This window comes from Meriones unguiculatus (assembly GCF_030254825.1).
Source record: "Meriones unguiculatus strain TT.TT164.6M chromosome 13 unlocalized genomic scaffold, Bangor_MerUng_6.1 Chr13_unordered_Scaffold_39, whole genome shotgun sequence".
In the NCBI taxonomy this organism is placed as follows: Eukaryota; Metazoa; Chordata; class Mammalia; order Rodentia; family Muridae; genus Meriones; species Meriones unguiculatus.
Genome location: NW_026843648.1, coordinates 5,298,235 through 5,319,749, shown reverse-complemented (window position 1 = coordinate 5,319,749; position 21,515 = coordinate 5,298,235).

The window sequence follows — 21,515 nt, the reverse complement described above, 5'->3', positions numbered from 1 at the left end:
TGCAAGTGTTCGTGAGCCAGCAATCAGGTGGCTGCCTTATGACACTCTCAGGGGCATGAGGAGCATAGATGGTGAGGTCCTGTCATAGAGTCAGTTTGTCTGCATCTTTTACTAGTGCCACTACTACTGCTATTATTCGAAGGCAGGTTGGCCATCTTGCCACTACTGAATCAAGCGTTTTGGATAGATAGGCTACTGGTCTCTTCCAGGGTCCAATTTTCTGTGTTAGCAACTCCTTGGCCATTCCCTGTTTCTCAGCCACATAAAGATAGAAGGGTTTGGTTACATCAGGGAGTCCCAATGCTAGGGCCGACATTAAGGCTTGTTTGATATTATCGAATGTGGCTTGTTCATCCTTTCCCCAGATGAAAGTCTTTGCCCTTTGTAAGGGCATACAGATGGGCTGCCATCTTGGCAAATCCTGCAATCCACAGCTGGCAAAACCCTGCTGTACCTAAAATTTCCCTCAGTTGTTTAGTAGTCCATGGAGGGGGAATATGAAATACAGTCTCTTTTCTAGCCTCTGATAGCCATTTCTTTTCCTCTCTTAATATATATCCCTGATAACTGACCTGTTTCCTGCAGAGCTGGGCCTTTATTGCTGATGCTCTATATCCAAGGTCACCCAGCTCTTGTAACAGCTAGTTGGTGGCTTTAAGGCAGGTTTCTTTACAATTTGCAGCTAATAGAATGTCATCCACATATTGGGGAAAAGTTACCTGGGGATTGGTGGCCCGGAAGTGTGCCAGGTCCCAGTGTAGGGCTTCATCAAATATAGTAGAAGAATTTTTAAACCTTGAGGAAGTTGAGTCCATGTAAGCTCACCTGAGTCCCCTGAGTCTGGGTCTTTCCATTCAAAAGCAAAAATGTCTTGCCTGGTAGGGCTGAGTTGGAGACAAAAAAATAAAATGTGTCCTTAAGGTCCAGGACCATATACCAAACCCTGTCAGGGGGAGGGGAACTCAACAGGTTATATGTGTTGGGTGCGGTAGTGTGTAAGTCCATGACCTGTTTGTTAACTTCCCTCAAGTCCTGTAGGGGTCAATAGTCATTGCATCCAGGCTTCTGAATTGGCAGCAATAGAGTATTCCAGGCAGAATAGCCCCTTCTGAGAACCCCTAGATCAAGGAACCTCTGTTTGTGAGGGTGGATCCTCACGGGTTATCTTAGACATTGGATATTGTTACACCGTAATTGGGGTAGCCTGAGGCTTCAGCTCTATCAGAACTGGAGCTGTTTCTCTGCTTTTCCTAGGCCATCTGTTTCAGCCCATGCCCGGGGAATCTCTGTAGCCACCAGTCAATGTCTTTTTCTGGACTTACCACCTTTTCAGAAAGGCGGCATTCATCTTCCAGTTGAATTTTCAGTACATGAATGGGATCTCCTTTATTGTCTGTCAAATGTGGGCCATCTGGTCTAAAATGGATATGGGCTCCTATCTTAGTTAGAATATCTCACCCTAACAGCGGGTATGGGCATTCAGGGAGAACTAAGAATGAGTGGTATACCCGGTCCACTCCAAGGTCCACCATTCTTCGGGTAGTCCATGAGTATTGTTTACATCCAGTGGCTCCTTGGACCGATGATTTCTTCTTTTTTAGCTTCAAAATCTTGTAACAGAACAGAATGCTGGAAGCCAGTGTCCACCAAGAAGTCGACTGGCTTCCCGTCCATCTTAAGGGTTACCCTGGGCTCTGGGTGAGGGCTCAAACTCTGTCCCCCCCTAATCATTGTCATCATCCAGGGTTAGGACCTGGGTCTCCAGGGCTTGGGCATTCGGTTTTTCTGGCTTTTTCGTCCTTTTAGGACAATCCTTGATCCAATGTCCTTTCTCCTTGCAATATGCACACTGATCCTTAGACAGAGGGCCTCCTGGAGTCTGGAGGGTCTTAATCTTGACAGCAAGGATCTTGTCAAGGTGAAGGGTGCCCTCGTGTGGCCATTCAACCTGAAAAGTAGGCCACTCTGAGGAACAGAAAGTTTGCCATTTTCCCTTTTTAACTTCAACTGAAATGTTATGTGCCCTATATCTCACCTCTGAGAAATGATCAAGGGTGAGGGATAAGGGTGTAGTCACAGTTTGTCCCATAATAAAGTCATCTGTCAAGAAAGTCAAAGAGGAAACACAGATAGAGACAAAGAGAACAAGACAGACAATTAGACAAGGACGCCCTTGCGGGTGGTACCACAGAACTCTGATTGAAAGGCTGCCTGGCGGCAGCCATCTCTAACAGGAAATAGATGGGAGGAGGAGCGTCCCAATCCTAGCCTCCCAAATCGGAGCGTCCTCCAGTTCCCAGTCAAGTGATAGTCTGATACGTCTGTCTATCACAATGAATGATCAGATGACTAAAAAAAGGTCTAGATAGGCGCCTAAACAGAAACAGATTGGTAAGACAGAAACAAGCAAAGCAAAACAGAAATTAGACTAACCTGTTTTGAGCTCAACCCCCGAACTCAGTCTGATGAGGGTTGGGGAAGGGGCACGCCCTTTCCCGGTCAAACGCACCAAAAATGTAAGGCCTGGGGTCTCACAGCTCAGGAGTTCAAGATTGCGCCCTTCCCAGAAATCCCCACAGACCACGACTCCATGCAAAAGCAAGAGTTTTTTGTTTGTTTGTTTGTTTGTTTGTTTTTTGTTTTTCCAATCGTGATACGGTCACCCCTCCAAAGACAGGAGACGACCCCAAGCATGCAAAGCACAGGATTTTTATACTTAAAAATCTGGCCACTTTTGCTCTATACATTGATTGGTCAGCAAGAATAGCATGAAGATAGTTTACAGCTAGTTGTTTGCAGTTTTTGGCCATTTGTGAGTTTTCTCAAAACAATTCACCCTGCCGTTATTTTTTAAAACCTATCTCAGAGCAGTTTATCCTGCCTTTTGAGAGCTACGTGGCTCTGGCTTTAATTCAAAGATGGGAATAGTCACAGCTGTTTTTTATTTTACAGTTGTTTGCATACTCAGGTGGTCTCTCGGATGGAGATGAAGAGAGAGAGAGAAGGAGACAGCAGGACATGATAGCAGAAGAGAGAGAAGGGGGCACCCCAACAGAGAAGGGGGAGAGCGCAAGAAGGCAATAGCAAGAGGGCGAGAGGCCAAGAGAGAGACAAAGTGGGCAGGCAGATCCTTTTAAGGAGCAAAGTAACCACACCTGCCCTCCCTGGCAGTCAACACGTAATGTCATCACAGGTTGCTAGGAAAGCCAGAAACAGGTGCCTAAATACTAAGAGTTGGCATAGGCCTTTAATCCCAGTACTCTGCCAGGCAGAAGCAGGCCAGTCTCTGTGAGTTCAAGGTCAGGCTGGTCTACAGATCTAGTCCAAGATAGCCAAGGCTAAAAGGAGAAACCCTCTCTCAAAATACCAAAATATTCATATGTATAATTAATATATTCTCACTAAATATAGTAATATAAACCAATATATTTAATAAATATGTTATATATTAATATATACATTTTGTTTTAATCATATGTATATGTTTCAATTTATGTTTTAATCATATAGATATATTATTGAAATAAAAAATCTGAGCCAGGCTTTGTGGCACATATCTCTAATCCTGTCTCTCTAGGAGACACAAGCATGCTGCTGTTTAAGTTCAGTGTCACCCTGGTCTACAAAGCAAGTCCAGGACATGCACGGCTAGAGAGAAACATTGTCTAAAAAAACAGGCTAGATGTGTGGCTAGATATATCTGAAATCACATAGTGTGACAAGGCTATAAGAAAGTCTTACAAGGCATGGTGACACACATCCATAGTCCCAGCACTTGAGAGGCAGATGAAGGTAGGTCTCTGTGAGTTCAAGGTCAGCCTGGTTTACAAAGAGAATCCTGGATTGGCAATGATGCACTGAGATACCATGTCGCAAAAATAAAACATTAAATTAAATTTAAAAAATCAAAGCCTGGCTTGTTGGCAAATGCCTCTAATACTAGCACTATGACTGGCAGAAGGAAATGGATCTGTGTTAGTTTAAGGCCTGCCTGGTCTAGAAAGTATGACAGGTCAGTCAAGGCTATACAGAAAATCTCTTTCTTAAAAAACAATATCCTGGGATGTAAACAAAAAAACCTTCTAGTATCTGAAGGTTGTTTCTTTTTTTTAACTTTTAAAAAATTTATGTTTTTGTAAATTACAGTTTATTCACATTGTATCCATGCTGTGGCTCCATCCTTCATCCCCTCCTTTATTCAACCTCCTAACTTCCTCCTATTTCTGTCCTAAAGTCCACTGATATGGGAGGTCCTCCTCCAATTTCCTCTGACCCTAGCCTATGAGATCTCATCAGAACTGGCTGCATTGTCCTCTACTGTGGCCTGCTCCCCCATCAAGGAGAGGTGACCAAAGAGCCAGACACTGAGTTCATATCAAAGACAGTTCCTGTTCCCATTACTAGGAAACTCACTTGGAGACTGAGCTGCCATGGAATATATCTGGGCAGGAGTTGAAGAGGTTCAAGGTTATCTCCATGCATGGTCTTTGGTTGGAGTATCAGTCCCAATGCCCTCCTTGTGGAACTCCTGCCCCCTCAAAAGTCTTCCTTAGTCATCAGGGAAATACAAATCAAAATGAACCCAGGATATCACATTACACCTATCAGAACAGAAAAGATCGAAAACTCAAGTGACAACACATTCTGGAGAGGATGTGTGAAAAGGGGAACACTCCTCCATGTCTGGTCGTGATGTAAACTTGTACAACCACTTTGGAAATCAATGTGGTAATTTCTCAGAAAATTAGGAATAGTGCTACCTCCAGATCCAGCTATACCACTCCTAGGTATATATCCAAAATTTGATCAAGTGTACAACAAGGACATTTGCTGGACCATGTTTGTAGCTGCTTTATTTGTAATAGCCAGAAGCTGGAAACAACCCAGGTCCCACTCCATTGAGGAATGGATATAGGAATTGTGGTACTTTTACACATGGGAATACTACTAAGCATTTAAAAATAAGGAAATCATGAAACTGGCAGGCAAATGGTGGGATCTAGAAAAGATCATCCTGAGTGAGGTATCCCAAAAGCAGAAAGACACACAGGGTATATACTCACTCATAAGTGGGTATTAGACATATAATACAGGATAAACATACTAAAATCTGTACTCCCTAAGAATCTACTAAAAAAAAAATTTTTATTCTGTTTTTCATCATAGCCTTGGAGGAAGTAAATTATTTACCATGTTCACTTATAACGTAATGGAGGAAGTCACCAATTGTGGTTGTGTTCTATATTTTGAAACATTGGAGTAGGTATTGAAGTTTGATGTATGTGTATCAAATCCAATCACAGAAGTTTATTAGGTAAATCTGTTATTCTTTCTGTGGCTGCTGTTGATCTAATGCATTTCCACTTGCTGATAGGTATTTTTCTGCTGAAAAGTATAGAATGGGATTCCCATCATCTATGTGATCCATTGCTTATTTATACCATGTGGTATGTGATCATGCTTTTCAATGAAGGGCCTCTGAGAAAGCATGGTGCTTTTGTTTTTCATTTTCACAAATTCCTTTAAGATGTTTGTTTTCAAACCTGATTTGGATGTCAGTAATTAGGCAAAGCTGCATTTGAAGTCTTGATTCTCATGTCAGCTTTCTGAGTACACGTCCAAGGGTGGAAGATGTTCCCCCAATGTGTTCTATTTTTACCAACATTAATGTTAAAATGCTTAATAGTGTATATGTATGTATGTATATATGCATAAATATATATGAATATATATATACACACATATATATGTTATTTGAAGTTCCATTCTTCTTATGTTCCCATTAGTTACTACATGACACATAATGTTGAAGTACTGCCTTCTGAAAGAATTATCTAGAGGTGCTGAATAATGTAACAGCAATGATATTTATTTCAAAACAGCATGTTGTGTGTGTATGTGTAATCTGACTATGGGTTCTTAGGCCATGACAAATGTATGAAGACTTGGTGACAGCTTTGTGGGGTTTATTTTAGTCATTGTTATATGTTCAAAGTCATGTTGCCAGTTTTGCTTACCACAGACATTCCCCACTGAGTTCATTGATACTCAAATAAACTTAATTGAAATATTACATCAGTAAAACATTGTCTTCTATCCAGATTATAAACCTATTGTCCTATAAGGATGGAAGAACATGAAATAATAATAATAATAATAATAATAATAATAATAATAATAATAATAAATGCTATGTACAAATTAAAATGATATAATGCTGTCATTTTTTTTTTTGGAATGTGTTAGTTCATTCTTAGGAGTAAAGACTTATTCATAAAACTGTCTCAGATCTACAAGTGAATGTCAGAGAGTTGTCTCAGTGGGAATACTTGGTTGTTTCTAAGCCTGATGATTTGAGCTCAATTTCTGGGTAGCCAATATTACTCCTATAGAATTTTTCTAATATTTCTATACTTGGGCCTTTGTATGTACAAATTCACACACCAGCACATACATAAATCATTTTTAAACCTAAATAAGGGCCAGTTCTTTCACTGGTCAAAAGACTCTTTGGGTTTCATGTTGAAAACTCATATATGGGATGTAAACAGATAGTAAACAGCAATAAGTTGTCCTCTCATGGCACATACATACTCAAACATTTTTCAATGGATGAAATTAAAGCAAAGGAGAAAACCCACTTACTGACAACATCAGAAATGATTTTGCAATTGTAAATAAATGTAGAATTTGAAGACTTATTACTGTTCATTAAAAGAAAAAAAATGTTACCTGTGTACATCTTATTTTATCCATTCATTCCTTGATTCAAGAATAAGTCATTAAAAATATCTTAGCTTTGCTCAGAGATGCATCCCTGTCATCGTAGACCTGGGAGTCCATGGAAACCTAATCTTTCTGAGATTATGGTCAGCTTGGTCCACACAATTAGCTCTCTTTTGTGTTTGTTCGTTCATTTATTTGTTTGTTTTTTAGACAAAATTTCCTTGTGTAGTCTTGGCTGTCCTAGATCTACTTTGTAGACCTGGCTGGCCTCAAATTCAAGTCTCTTCTTCCCTGAGTGCTGGGATTACAGGTGTGTGCCACCATGCCCAGCTCCAAAACTGAGTTCTAAAACAGGCATGGCTATGTAGAAATATCATGTATTTAAATGATCCCCCAAAATGTACTCTGTATCTCAAATTATAGGGTTTTTTTCCCCTCAGGGATAGTGTCCACAGAGCTGGGTCCTGGTACTGTTCCTGGTCCTGGTCCTGGTCCTGGTCCTCAGAGCCTAGCTCTTGGCCCAGCTGTGGCCCCAAAATTCTGCTGTCAAGCACTGGCCCTGTTGGGCTTTTTTTTCTGGGGCTCAATCTATCCCAGTAGACCCCCTGCGCACCAACTACACACCTGGCAGCATCTTCTATAGATGGATGCACATGCCCAACTCGCAGGAAACTCTCAACAAAAACAGGCTCCATACCCCTTGGCTAAGCCACCCACTGTGGGCCGATGGGGAGGCCCCATCTCTGAATACATCACTTAAGTTGAGTAAGCAACACGTTTTAAATAATAATAATATGAAACCAACAACAATAACACAAGAGTGAAAAACAGCAATTTAAAAATATACAAAATTAAGGGAATCTTTTCTCTAAGGGGAGAAGGCGCTGGATGCAGCTCAGCCGGCAATTGTACGAACTATATGTCTACCTCGGGCAGCGGGGACAGGGGAATGGGTGCCCCCAAGTGCACTACAGTGGAGAGAAACAGTAGCTCATCCGCCAAGTCCACAAGGGCCTGTGTGTCCTCTGATGCTAAAGCCAGAGGTTGCACTGGTCCAGCTTCTGGCAAGACTGGGGATCCTGCAGCCATGGGATCCAGGATCTCAGCATCCTCTTTGGGCTTAGCATCTGCCTCCAAAACCAGGCTCCGTTTCTCCTGTACCACCAAGGTGTCTTGCATGGACAGCTCTGCAGTTGAGGCCCCAAGTAGCCCCGGATCTGGGCAAAGAAAGGGGTGAGCCGTCATCTGGGATAAGGGAGCAGCCTGAAGGCACGCAGAATGGGGTGAGCTAACCCAAGATGGCCTCTCCATGCCAGGGAAGGCACAGTCCCCTCTCCTACCCGCAGGACAGTCGATTTGACAGTCTTCCTCCTCTGCTTCCTTGGCCAGAGCTTCAGGACACTTCCCCTGTGGGACACGGGGTTGGAATCAGCTGCTACCTCACTAGGCGCCTCCCTCGGGTCCTCATCCTCCTCCTAATTCTCCTCCTCCTTCTCAGGCTTAAGCTTATCTAGGGCTTATCCATTGCCCGGAGGATCTCCCCAGATTGGCAGTCCGACTCTGCAGTGGGCACATGGATCCTTGCATAGTCCAGCAGCCGTCTCACGATGGCCAGGTCCGGGGGCCCAGAGAAATCCTGGGGGAATTTCTGCAGCCACTGGGACAAGAACGAGAAGATGGCACTGTGGGTGAGAGCAGGGCAAAGGGACACTGTGTCGGGAGTCTGGCCTCTCTTTGGAACTGCGGGGGGGCATTGGTATCCCCCAGGGCCTTTCCTTTTTTGTCTCTCCCTCTGCTGCTCAAAACCTAGGAGCCCAGTGGGAAACCTCTATCCTCTACCAGCAGGTTAGGTCGTGAGGACAGTCCCTAGGTAGAGAACCCCAAAGGTGAGGCTCCTGGCCAAAATTGGCCCTCCACCCTGGCCTTAAACACCCCTTCCTGCTCACCTCCCCCTCCACCCCAAGCCTACTCATGTCTTTGTCTGCTTTTCCGCCTGAAGGATCTATACCTGTGACAGTTCATGGGGGTGATACCCCTACTGCCCCATGTCCCCAAGCCACCCAGACATCTAGAAGGAACTATTAGAATCTTCCCAGGGATGGGTGTGGGGGTGCTAGGGGCTCCATCCATAACAAACAGTGCAAATGGGGTCCAGAATCCTTTACACAAACGGGGAAAGGTCGCTCAGGGCATGAGAAATGGTGGTGTGTGAGATTCCCTGGGGAAGGTGAATGGCACCTGTGAGAGCCCCACCCTGCCACAATCACCCATGTTTGGCCATGTCACTTTAAGGGGTCTGGCCTGGGACTCAGGCTGCTGGGACTCACACGTCCGGTTCTGTGAGGGCACAGGGCACTGGCCCTGGGAAACAGCAGGAGAAGATCTGAGAGCTGGCTAGATCCCTGGTGGAACCACTCTCCTGCCTTTTCAGCATCAGGTCCAGAACCAACCAGATGGTGGCAATCTTTGGATAAAGGGCCAGAAGGTGGGCAAATAGGGAATCATCTGCTTCACATAGTCCATGTGATCATTGCTGAGCATAAGGATGCCATGAAGGAAGGCTCACTACCTTTCGCTATGAGGAAGGACCAGGGCAGGAGGGAGGCTTTAAGTGTGCAAACCCCGAGGGGCACCAATGACCAATTTCCCTACACCTAAGCGGGAAGCAGGCATGAAAAGCGTTCCTCAGTGTCCCAACAGGAACACTCTTCCAGGCTGCGATCGCGGTGGATGGGGGGTGGGGTGGACCAGAAAGCTTCCCTGCTGCAGGACGGCCCTGGTTACCTTGGTCTCCCAGTGGGGAACAGGCCAGAAATGTGTCAGGGAGCGCACCACATGTCTCCAGCAGCGGCACAGGCGACCACCGCTGTCTTCTCTGAGACCTGAGCCCGTGGAGGTCTGGAAGCAGAAGAGACTCATCTCTCCAGCTCCTCTGGACCGGCTGGTCTGTCCAGGCTGCTGTTGCTGCTGCTGGCCTCCCGTTACCTGGCAACCAGGGTTCCGAGTTCCATCCAGAACCGGGCTGAGGAAGCATGGTCACTTCCTGGAGTCACCCTGCCAGAGCCTCCAGTTCATGGGTTCTCCCTGGAGGCCACCAGCCCTGCAGGCTCTGCTGATTAAACAAACCATCAACAGTTCCAGAGAGAAATGATGGAGAAGTTGCCTCCCGTCACCACTAGAGGGCATAGAGTCACATGAGAGGGTGCAAGGATGAAAAAAACAGCAGCAGCAGAGAGGGATGGCTACCATCCTTCTTTAATCTTTTTATTATTATTATTATCATCATCATCATCATCATCATCATCATCATCATCATTCCATTCTTCTTCCCTAGTATACTGAAAACAAATTCACCTTCTTTCATTTCACCTACTGAACTAAAATGTTCTCATCTCTCAGCCTTTGAATATGTATGTTCTTTATCTTTTCTGGGGTGTTAGGTACCTCTTGCTTTCCTTTAGGTTTCATAGTGGAATTTATAGTGATGTATACATTTCTATGCATGGTCTATGGGTTTGTTTATGGTGGATTACCCCACAAGACTGTAAGCTTATAGAGAAAGTGGTGTTTACATCAATCATTTTTGTGTGTTCAGGACTTAGCAGAGTATTGGGTACCTAATTCACAATAACTCTCTGTGAAAGGACAAATAACCTTTTAAAAAGTAAATTCCTTTAACAAAGTCTTCATAATCTGATAGTAAAACAGAATTCTCACCTAAAGGATGGGAGCATGTAGCATTTTATTTGTTAATGCCAGCCATTGTGCCATCTGTAAAAAATTTTTCCTGGAGTCTTTTTATCTTGTTCTGTTACTGCTGTTACTAGGACACCCTACTCTATGCCTGTTGCCTTCTCTGTGTTCTCTTTAATTTATCCCATAACAAGTTACTTCCTTTAAGCTTTAGTGAGATTTAGCATCTGGCTTCATTATATCCAAAGATTATCTGTTTCTGCCTGTTTTATACAGAAGGCAGGAATACAACTAAGAGGTAGAACATTTGCTTCATATATAGGAGGTAAGGAAGGAGGAGGAAGGGGAGAAGAAAAAAAGAACAGGAGAATTGAAACATTGCTTTTCTTTATGCAGATGCACTTCCTTCAATACAGGAGTTAACAGTCTTCTTGTCTCTGCATTCCAAATAAGGTAGAAATTCCAGATACAGCAACAGTGATACTTATTTGGTGTTAGTTTTTAACCTGGTCCTTCTCCTGACATTTACCTGCTTTATATGTATTTGGTTTTATGTATATGTTCATTTTCTGGGATGAATCAATTTTTTCATTAGGTTTTATGAGAAGTCATATTCTCAGAAAGTGTCCTGAGCTTTGAATCCTACCATACTTATCCCTAGGAGCCCATATCTGCAAAGGTGATTATGTCCTCTCTGTACATCATTTGATGTTATGACTTCAGGATTCATCTTGAACCTTGTTTTCAAGAGAATGTTGTAAACAAGCCTTAAGCTTAGCAGGCATTTTGTGCCTCATGAAAAAAATTTCATCATAAAATGTCCTGTCTGAAAAGAGCATCTGAGATCATTGTACAATGCACTCAGTTATTTTCATTTTAGTCATTAACATTATTAGTACTATTTAATGTTTTTCATTACTTTGTTAGAGACACAAATATGATGACCCTGGTGTAAGGGACTGTGTACACACTGTTAACTAAGAAAATAAAACCACACATTGAAAACAAGTAAAACCTCCAAATATTGATAAGAATTAGGTTTAGATTTAGTGCCCAAAAATAATTCAGTTGAAATGTGGGAACGACATTGAAACACCATTATTCAGCAAACGTTTAGAGTATATATGTAAATATGATGAAAGGAATGTACACATAAACACAACTTAAAAATTCTTGGCACACGGTATATACTCACTCATATAGACATATAATATAGGATAAACCTACTAAAATCTGTACATCCAATGAAACTAATCAAGAGGGAGGATCCTGACTAAAACGCTCAATCCCTGTCCTGTAAGGCAAAGAGGATGGACATCAGAAGAAGAAGAAAACAGGAAACAAGTTCGGAACCTGCCACAGAGGCCCTCTAAAAGGCTCTGCCCTGCAGACTATCAAAGCAGATGCTGAGACTTATGGCCAAGTGTTGGGCAGAGTACATGGAATCTTATGAAAGAAGTGGGAAATAGTAAGATCTGGAGAGGACAGAAACTCCACAAGGAGAGCAACAGAATGAGAAAATTTGAACACCAAGGTCTTTCCAGAGACTCATACTCCAACCAAGTACTATGCATGGAGATAACCTAGAACCCCTGCATAGATGTAGCCCATGACAGTTAGTGTCCAAGTGGGTTACATAGTAATGGGAAGAGGGACTGCCTGTAACATAAACTGATTGGCCTGCTCTTTGATCTCAGGCCACAGAGGAAGACAATGCAGCCACTCCTCATGAGACCTAACAGACTAAGATCAGAAGGAAGGAAAGGGAGACCTCCCCTATCAGTGGACTTGGGGAGGATCATTCATGAAGAAAGGGAAAAGTAGGTGGGGTTAGGAGGGGAGGAAGGAGGGGCTTATGGGGGGGGATACAAAGTGAATAAAGTGTAATTAATAAAAGTTTAAAAAATTAAAAAAATATTTGACACAAATAATTAAATAAATAATGATAAAAAAATTCTTGGGCACACATACAAAAAGTGGGACTTCATTAAGATTTTTTTTTCTTTTCGTTTTCTTGACAGGAAAAGTTTGAACATGTTTCTCCCCTGTCCTCCTTTTTATTCTCCTCCCTCTCCTTCCCTTCCCTGCCTTCCTTGCTCAGTGTGAATTTACAAACATTGCACTTGAATGGATGCAGTTCTTCAAAGCATTGCCAAAAGGACCCCTGCAGCCTCACTTCTAAACCTTGAACCTCAAATGCATTCTAGCTATTTTTTTTCTTGCATTGGTGATTAATTAAAGCAACTCATTTTCTGGGGGGTAGGGGTAGATACTCAGACATGGTGAATTCCTCATCTACTCCTCCCCATTCCCCATGCTTACGACCTTTAGCACTTTGGGGAGCACATTGACAGAGGTTCCCCACCCATTCAAACCACAATCATACATGTGCTTTCTAAGATTTTCTAATAAAATTCTTTTAGTTGCCAGTATGAGACCTTAACTAAAAAAGAATTGTTTTCATTCTCAGGTGACAATCTCATAAGTACAGCCATGATAATAAGTGACATATCAAGATGCTCAGGTGGGTATTCTGTGTACAGTGCCAGTACACAGGCTCAGACCCAGGAACTCAGTGGAGCCAAGCCTTCCCTATTTGAGTTTGGTTCACTTCCTTGTTGAAGCCACCTATGGCTAAAAAAAAGAAGTTTGTGGGATTGGGAGTGTACCTCACTTGATACGAGGTGGAGCAGAAGGATCAGAAATTCAAGGTCATCTTATAGCTGTTTAGTTTAAGGCTGGGCTGGGCTACAGGGGACCCTAACCAAATAATAATAATAGTAATAACTACAATACCTTTCAACTAAGAGCATTATTTGGTGGTCATTGTTCCAAGCTAGAGCTAACCTCAGGTCACCGAACTTCCTCATAGAGATAGCAAGGAGGCAACAAGATCAAGCCCAGAAAGACTATCTGCACACAGACCCCTCTCCAACCGAGCCTTCCTCGCCAAATATGTGGAAATATGTGTTTCCACTGATGACCAGAGGTGCCCCAGCTTGTAGTGTTGGGAGCATGGGGAAGGCAAAGTCACAATGGAGCACAGCTGTTTGATCACCAGCCCACTGAGACCATCACAAGCAAACAAAATCACAAAAGTACAACAAAGGAAAAAAAAAATGTACTGGGTATAATGCGCTCGAAGAGAATGGAAGAAAAAATACCAAAAACTCAGAACAGTGGCCTGTCTCTCTATGGGCCCTCTATCCTATTCCATTAGTGGTGACCTACCCACAAATCAGGCTCCATCCAACTACACCCGAGTTTGGAATGATGACCTGCATTCAGCCAGACCAGAGAATGGAGCAGCAACATATTTGTTGATCTCTGTCTACCAGACCAGAGCCCAAAGCACCAGCCAAACTCTGCCAGACCAGAGACCACAGCAGCAGCAAATTTCTGCCAGATCAGAGGCCAGAGCAGGGGACACACTCTGCCAGACCCGAGGCCAGAGTAGTGGATAAGATCTGCCAGACCAGAGACCAGAGAACATTGGCAGAGGTGCCAATCCTGAGCTCCACATACTGTATCAATCCCTTGCCACATTCTTGCCACTCTCACTGGAGACTGTGAAGCATGGCTCAAGCCTCCTGAAATGGGAAAAAAATCAGGTCTAGGGGGATAGAAGGATTTTGTCCCATGTCCTCAGTCAGTCCCAGAGACAAAAAATGACAGCGAGAGTCAAAACAGTTAAACAAGACACAGACTAGATCCCATTGCTTGTGCAGCAGAAAAATACACAGAGCCAGACAGCAGATCCCACCACTCCTGCAGTGGAAAAGGAAAGTAGGATATCAGTGAATCTCTGCTGCAGGAGCTATCTGCATTATCCTTGTCCAAAGATCCAGAGATCAAAGAAAACTCGGTGCTCAACTCCCTTTACAGATGTACCCTTTTGGGGGGATCTGGAAAGTCTTCCAGACCCCCTGTGGCCCACAGCTGTCCAGAGCATCAGCTCTAACCTTTCTGACGACACATATTACACATTTTGCCTTGAGTCCCAAAAAAACAAACTAGAGAAACACCGAGAAAGACACAGACAGATACAGACAGAGTGCTCATTTACTGGCTGTTGTTCAGCTCCATTTGCCTGGGGTGCTTGGGAGACTTGGGGATCCAATATAAGAACCCATATGTTATGGCCAGATCTTAGGGTGACCAAAGATCATCAGGAGCCAGACCACATATGCAAGAGCAAAGAGTTTTATTTGGGCTTATGCTGGGTCTCTCCATTTTTACAAACACAGTGGATCAGAGAGAGCCCTGAGCAGGTGCATGGCAGGGTTTTGATTGGGGTTTTAGGAAGGACCAGGAAGTTCTGGTTTAATAGTTACAGGATTGGTTGACATTCAGCAAGGGCAAGCTTTTTACAAAGTGATTGGCTAGCTAACATAACTAACATTGAGGGAGCTATCTCTAGGCCTCAGGAATGTTGGGTATTTTCTTTATCACTGAAGGTTCTACTACAAAGTTGGTAGACTGCTCAGCACAAATGCCCCACTTTGAGATAAGATACCTTCCCATTCTTGTTATCCTCAGGCTGTTCCTTGGGTAAGGAATCTTACGACCTTGTATTTAGAATTGGTGACCCATGGTCCAATTCCTGGTGGCTTTATAATAGAGTCACAATTCTGGTGAAATTTAAGTGCCCTTTTTTAGGCCTAGTTCCTGGTGACCTTTGAAGATGTCTCTCCATTCTAAAAGATCCATTTGGATTTTGTGGGGGTTATAAATTATATGTCCTGTGTCAGAGAGCACTCAAATATTAAGCTGTGATATAGAAGAGTAGAACTGATGATGTAAAGGATTTCCTATCGCTGAGAAACTAGTGGTACCAGTTAGAATTTAGCTGAGGGAAGACTGCCTGTAAAACACTCCACAGATACGCAGTATGCTAACCAGACCTGTTAGAGATTAGGATCCCGGGATACACATGTTTGCTCACCAGGATTGTGTAGAAATGTGTCAGGGTTATGTCTTTTTAATTTGTAAATTCCCAATGTGTATTTATTAATTCATGAATGCAAATGAAAGCAGACAAGATTGGTGGGTGTACAATTTGGGTCAGGTATCTTGCTCCAGTAAATATTGAATTTCAAATTAAGGGACTGTCCTATGCCCATATGTACAATCCTCATTGACACAGTTCTGTCAGTTCAAATTTGAGACACAGGCTATGGGCTTAAGCTGTGTCTGTCAGGTTACAGGTCTCAGCAGCTAATATTGTACACAGGGATAACATCAAACAGTATCTTATTAATGGCTTTCCCTCTACAAGAGAATGGCCTGTGTTTTTCAAAGTCAGTATGCTATGTGTTTTTTTTTTCAACTCTGAGTTTAAGAGCACTGGCTGCTCTTCCAGAGGTCAGGAGTTCAATTCCCACCAACCACATGGTGGCTTACAACATCTATAATGAGATATGGTGCTCTTTTCTGGCATGCAAGTGTAGATGCATGCAGAACACTGTATCCACAATAAATAAATATATGAATAAATAAATAAATAAATAAGTCAGTTGTTGGTATTATTAAATTTTATTTTGTTGATGCATTACTGCTCTAGTCTCATATTAAATAATATTCTTTGATAATCCAGTCATTAAGAATTTCATTCCTTTTCCCCTAGTGCTTTGATATTTGTTTTTGTTAAAGCAATGTCTCCTGTAGATCAGCCTTTCACATGCTATGTGGTTTACACTTTATTGGAACACTGAATGCTGCCCCTACTGCCTAGTGCCTAGAACATAGTCCTGCAGCTCTTTTTAGGTGGGCCCTGACTAGTGAGTGTGAAGTAAAATAGAACAGTGAATTAATGTCCCCTGAAGACCCTAAAGTTTTAGAGGTGGGCAATTACAAATAAAGAGGGACCTGTGTAAGAATTGAGTTCACTAACCTACTTTGAAGCTGGTGTAGTTACAACACAGAAAGGGAGGGGGAGAAGGGAAGATGGTAATGAGTCATGTAATCAATTTTAGATGGTCAATAAAAGTGAAAACTGTACATTTGGGGGGAGTCATACACAAAGGGAATCAAGAATATGGATTAGTTGCTGAGCTTGTTTCTGGGAAGCAAATTTCTATAGTTGCATGAGTTCAAACAAAACAGAAGTTCTGGATAAACTGCTGTGGTAGTGACTAACAGGGATGTTTCCCCTCCCCACATTTGAAAATGCACAACCTGAGAAAAGAAGTTGTGAGTAATACTTGGTGTTCTCTAATACATATTCAAAGTCTCTGAAGAATATTGGACCATAAGGCCATTTTCAACTTTTAAAAATAATTTTAAGGTTATAATGAAATCATTTCAACCTTTTCATTCCTCTCTGCTCTTACGTCTCAAATGCTGGGATGAATCTTTAAGGAGGCTACTTAACAATCAAAGCAGACCTGGCTGTCAGGTTCTCCCAGCATCCCTCAATCTTTTCCTGTTACAAGGTATGGGTGTCATACACAGATCTCTACCTCAGAAGTTGAGCTGCCCTCCTCCCAGCTCTCATTCCTTATGTATTCCAACCATTTTGGTTACCTGGTCTTTTTCATTTATCATTTACCTTCCCACCCTTTTCATCTGGCTCTCTTCTCCTCTCACATGGCTCAAGTTCATGTCAATCCTAGACTGTCCCAGATGTTCCTGTGTCTGACTATGTTCTCTCATATATCTATAATAAACTTTCTATTCCAACATTCCTAGGTACAGCCATATCCTTTTTGTTTTATTTCTCATTTTCATTGAGCTCTCATTACCTACTCCTTTCTTTCAAATTCATGGCCATTTGTTTCTTTAATGGTTGTTACTATTTGGCTTTGACTAAAGTTTGGCTGAAGGACTTCCCAAATATGAGGTAGAGATGACTGCGTTGGACACTGATCATGTAATGGAATGTGCAACATAAATGACCTGTATCTTGGAAGATGAGCAGGTGCCCTGGGAAAGTAGAAGATTGTATTTTAAAACATTTCCAAGATGAGGATGTTGCAGGATATTTGATCCCAGTGTGATCCCATAGATTGTGAACAGTAAAAACCTGTGCTTTGTTTGGTATGGTTGAGCCCTAACACAAACCTTAATTCCAACAACTTTCTGTTTATTCTAAAGAGGTGATTATGGTATGGTTCCGTCAGCCCTGGAACATACCTTTAATTCAAAAGCTCTCTGTGCACAGGATTTAATAATGTTAACCCTAGATCAAGAGGCAAAGCAAGAAGCCAGCTGACAGGGATTAAAGAGTAAGTGGAACTTTCAGCTGAAATGTATTTAAGAAAGAGTGTAAAAGTGGAAGGAGTTTTAACATAGTAGATTTTGGGCTTTTTGAGCTTTGAGCTAGAAAGCCTTTGGCCTTGGGTTCCTTTGGCCTATCTCCCCTGATCTGTCATCTGAACTGGTGAGCTTTTGGGGCTTTTTACTCTTGGAGTTGAGGTGAGTAGGATGGTCAGATGGGTGCTTTCTCTGCCTCTCTTCACTGGAAGGTTTTAAAATAGAATAATTGAAATTTTCATTCTTTTATAACAACATTAGCATTCTGTGTGCCCATAGGGGTTAGGGCAAAGCTAGAATGCCTCTGCTATCAGCATCATTTGATCTTTGATCCACTGGTAGAGGAGCTACTACTGTCCTAAGACTCAGCTGTATTGTTCAAGCTAATGAGGGATTCTGGGTAGGCCTAGCAGTCAGGAGCAATAGTGGGAGATAATTTATGGGTTTGTTTTGGGATTTTCCTCTGATATAGCTCTAAAGAGCTGTGAGTGAGACCAGAGGCCATGTCATGCTGAGTGTGGGGCCATTGTCCCCAGGCCAGGAATAGCAGGCTCCTGAGCTATCACAGCCTGATCTGCTTTGAATGAGATGGACTGTGGTTCAGGCTGTGGTTCTGTTGGTCTCCATGTGGTGATCTTGACAGAGACCCTTGGCCTCTGACCCTTCCTGAGTGTTGATTGTCCAGAGAAGTAAGGACTTTGCCACCTGGGCAGTAGAAAATTGTGGTGCTTATAATATCACTATCTAGTGTACACACGCAAGCATTGGTTTTGCAGTGGACAGATTGGAAAACTGAAGGTCTCATTTCTAGAAATGATTAATGTTGTATTCCACATAGAGATTTGCATAACAAATTTTACAACTCGTTTTGAACCTGGAAGAAAAGAGGGGTGGTGGTCATCTTTCAGCAATACTTGATTACATTTTTTTTAACCTTTCAACTACCACCAGTCACAATGGCATGATTTAGGGAAATTCAATTCCAGGGTACAAAAGGAATTTCTGAGATGCAGAATTTTGTCAGGTGTGCCTGGTTTTAAATAAGAGGATAGGAAAGATTCCACATATTGTGACATAAATCATGCAGAAGGAAACAGAAACTAAATTATTCTCCATCATTTTTTGTGTGTGAGTGTCTGCAAGGGCTGGGCTGTGCCTGAACCCACAAGGGGACATGAGGGACTGCAAGCCATAGCCCAGCTTATGATCACCTCCATTTTTTAAGAGACTTCTAAAGCAAAAGGACTCTCTGTAAAGGAGGTTAGTAGTAGCTGGAGGGTCAGGAAAATATAACTGTTTAGGTGTCACTTTGAGTTTGTCTTGTAGCAGTTGTGAAATCTGTGTTTATTTAATTTGTATTAATTAGAAAATCAAAGGTATCTCTGGTTCCATGCCAATTTTTCATGATAGGAGTTACTTATGTCTTTTCATGTTAGCTTGGCTATATTTTAGGCTTATTTTTTTGGCTTTTTTTCTCACCCCCTTATTCTTTCACAAACACTGTACACATTCTTGATTATTGAAGTTTGTAGTAAGTACAAAAGTCACATCATGCCAGAAGATTATGAGATTCATGGCAATGGAATCATCCCTTATTTTTCTGTTTTCCTCTGTTTCTTACCAGGTGGCTTTTCTGATACGAGATAGAGATTTTGGATTGTTCTTTAGCAATCACATAAAGACAATTTGCACTTATATCTGTAGAAGACAGAAGAGATAACATGAAGGTGAGTGATACCAGTTGGCCAGTTTACTCCTTCTCTTTTCACATTTTTTTTGGTGATCTGTCATTTTCTTCAGAAGTTTCATGTGTCCAGTGGTCTCCATATTCTTTAGTTGGATGATTTTATTCTCCTGAAAAGATTAAATCAAAACCCTGCCCCATCCCTAATTCTGGGGTGAGGGTTGTAGCTTTTTAGGCATGTTATATCTTTTATAGAGCAAAATGTTTTTTTCGAAATAGAAAAAGTATAATATCTCAATTAAAGTTAAAAAAAATCTTTGAAAGTTTCCAAATATACCTTAAAGTGTATTTATTTCTAGATAATAAAGGATATTCACTTTGATTTTCAGCCTGCCTTTTATAAGCAGCTTTTAAATAAAATCAGTGTAAATCCTGTGTGCCTGCCTCTGCCTCCCAGGTGGTATGAAAAGGCACGTGCCTCCCAAATGCTGGGATTAAGGCTATGAACCACCAACACCCTGTCATTGTAACTCCTGAATTTAGAAAACAACTAATTAATATAGAACTGCTTGTCTCTTCTGGGATTAAATGCATGGTCTATCACCATGCTGCTCAGATATGTTATAGTCACTCCAAATTATTCCAACTCAAAAAATTTATACCTTAGAATTTACTTAAAACTTTTTAAAGCTCTTAACTGTTTTTAATATGAAACAACAAAAGTATCTTTTTTATTTAAGAAAAAAAAACTTCAGTCTTTATTAAGTTAGTTTGGAGTGAATGACCACACTGTCTGATGAAAAGTTACCTCTGCTTATTCAGGAGATCTCCACTATTAAAATCTAATCATTATCAATTTTGTTAGGATCCTCCTTTCTTTTCCTGTGGTAACATTTGGTTTTACCAGTGAAGACATAGTTCAGTAATTTCTCACTGTCTACTCCTTTTAGTTTTGTTTACTTCATTTTTTTTCTAGAGTATTCAGGTGTGCTGTTAAGTTGCTACTAAGAGATCTTTCTGATTATTTTTTCTGAATGTACTTAGTGGTATGAACTGTCTTCTGGTCAACAATTCCGTTGTGTACTATGACTTTTGATATCTTATGTATTCATTTCATCGACTTTTAGAAAGTCTTTAATTTCTTTATTTCAGTTTTGATCCAATTTTTATTTAATAGAGTGTTGTTCAATTTTTATGAGTTTGTAAGCTTTCTATTGTTTTTGTTATTGGTGATGTGCTGCTTTAAACCTTAGTGGTCTGATAGGATGCAGGAGGTTATTGAAAGTTTCTTATATCTTTTGAGACTTCCACAGTTCAAGTATATCATCAATTATGGAGAACAATATATGTGTTGCTGAGAAGAGAGAACAATCTTTTTGTTTGGGTGGATGTTCTGTAAACATCATTTGGGTAGTGTTTTGATGTCAGTTATCTGGACCATTTCTCTGTTCAGTTTGGTCAGGAGGACCTGTCCATTGGTGAGAGTGATATATTGAAGTCTTCTCCTATCGGTTTATGAGGGCCAGGATGTGATGCCAGCTGCAGAAGTGTTTCTTTTATAACTTGGGTGCTCTTAGGTTAGGGGCATTGATGTTAAGTATTGAAATGTTATATTGCTGGATGTTTTTTTAATATGTCATGTCTTTTGCCATCTTTTGATTAGTTGATTTTGAAGTCTGTTTTGTTAGATATTAAAATTGCTTTACAAGCTTGATATTCTAATTCATTTATTTGGAATATCTTTTCCAACCCTTTACCTTGAGATAATGTCTATCTTGATGTGAAGCTGTGTTTGATGTATTTAGAAGAAGGGTGGATTTTGTTTTATCATCCATTTTTGTGAGCCTGTGTCTTTTTATTGGTGAATTTGCGTCAATGGTATTAAGAGATATCAACAAACAGTGATTGTAAATCCTGGTATTTTGGTGGTGGTGGTGGTGGTGGTTTTAGCACCCTGTGTTGGGCTATATTTATAGATACATATTGTTTAAATTTGACCTTATCATGAAACATCTTATTTTTCTTCATTTGCTGATTGAAACTTTCTGGGCATGGTTAGTAATTTGTCTTGGCTTCTGTAGTTTTTTAGAGTCAGAAGCACTCTGTCTAAGCTGTTCAACTTCTAGCATTTTTACTGAGAATACAGGATTAATTCCAA